Source organism: Thermobia domestica, chromosome 9 (genome assembly GCF_964235325.1).
Source record: "Thermobia domestica chromosome 9, izTheDome1.hap1.1, whole genome shotgun sequence".
Classification (NCBI taxonomy): Eukaryota; Metazoa; Arthropoda; class Insecta; order Zygentoma; family Lepismatidae; genus Thermobia; species Thermobia domestica.
The window spans coordinates 81,235,505-81,236,950 of record NC_137462.1 but is presented as its reverse complement, the minus strand read 5'-3'; the positions used below and the strand labels follow the sequence as shown (position 1 = coordinate 81,236,950).

At 36.7% G+C, this 1,446-nt stretch overlaps 1 non-coding gene across 1 annotated transcript; it reads right to left on the bottom strand.

Annotated features, from left to right (window-relative positions):
- Nucleotides 1-395: 395 nt before the first annotated feature.
- On the bottom strand, nucleotides 396-469 carry TRNAT-AGU (transfer RNA threonine (anticodon AGU)). Its single transcript has one exon. It is a non-coding gene; the product is annotated as a tRNA-Thr (tRNA).
- Nucleotides 470-1,446: the final 977 nt, after the last annotated feature.

Genomic DNA, 1,446 nt, shown 5'->3' with positions numbered 1-1,446 from the left:
CTCAGAAACAGATAACAATCGTTTCTGATAAGTAAGCGGTACTTCATAAGTGGCCACTATTACTTTCACATTACATCGATATAAGGTCTAAATTGAAGGACATATGAGTTCTTTTTACCTTTATTTTGGAAAGAGAAAAGTTTTAACTAACAGATTATCTTGCATTCATACATTTTATATTCCCACCTAATCGTAACAATCATGAATAAATTTAGAAAACAATATCTGAAGCTGATGAATCTTCTCACTTTACAAATTTCAGTTTGTTCTAAACTAAATACGTTTATTTTCTGCTGAGTTTAAAATTTACAGCTAGGTCTCTTACACCCAGAAGGATCATGAACCTTTAATTCTTCGTATAATTTATAATCGATTAACCAAAAAGTAGCATTTGTAGGCACCGGAGGGATTCGAACCCTCGATCTCCTGTTTACTAGACAGGCGCTTTAACCAACTAAGCCACGGCGCCTTCATTGTAGAAAAAGAAAACCTTTAATTGGAAGCTGTTAAGTCTATACATTTTGTATTCCCACACAGAAATGGCGTGAGTCAATGAAAACTTGACCCATGATCAACTGACTTACTCCGACCCACCACCCCATGACCCTCTGTGATCCATTGTGACCACTCCGAACCACCACCCATCATGACCTACTTTGACCCACCACGGACCAAAACCCATCGTCATCAACTCTGACCCTTGATCTTCCCTCCTCTCCACCTGACTAAAGAGTTTACTCTTGTAATAAAACAAGGCTGTGCAGTGGTAAATCCAGGGCGGACTTCTGGGGGGGGCGGTGAGTTGTAATACTGCTACTGTTAGAGCTACTTCTAAGAGCTCCACACTCTGTTTTATTTGTATATAAAATAAGAAAATTTCCTCTTCTGGGGGAGGGGCGATGCCCCCCTGGATCCCCCACTAAGGCTGTGAAATCATCACTAATTGGAGTTTGAATTTCTACAGTTAATCACTCAAGCACCGCTCTGTTACAATACCGGTGGATCTGACCTTTACGATATAAAATGGTAAAGTGTTTGTCATGGGCCAAATTACGATGAAATTCAATTAAATTATCATGGTATAATTATTTTCTTGTTGAATTACCGATACTTTTCAGTGGAAAAAAGAATGAAATTTGAAAGTCTCAAATCAAGGTAAGTAGACCAACGTAAAGGGAAAAAAGTGTAAAATTTTCCACATAATTAAGCGCATAGTACAAACTTAAAATTTTCATGTAATTAAGCTTACAGTGCAAATTTTATGTCTATTTTTTTCTCGACTTTATGGGTTGATTGCGTCATTCTCTGAGTGCTTGATATAACACAAGCTTCAGCAATTATTATAATAGAAAACAGTGGATATATAAAGCGAAACAGTGTATTTTTTGTTTCTCAATTAATAATTGTTTCTGCATTTGTTTCTCAACTAATATCGATCGTTTTCGA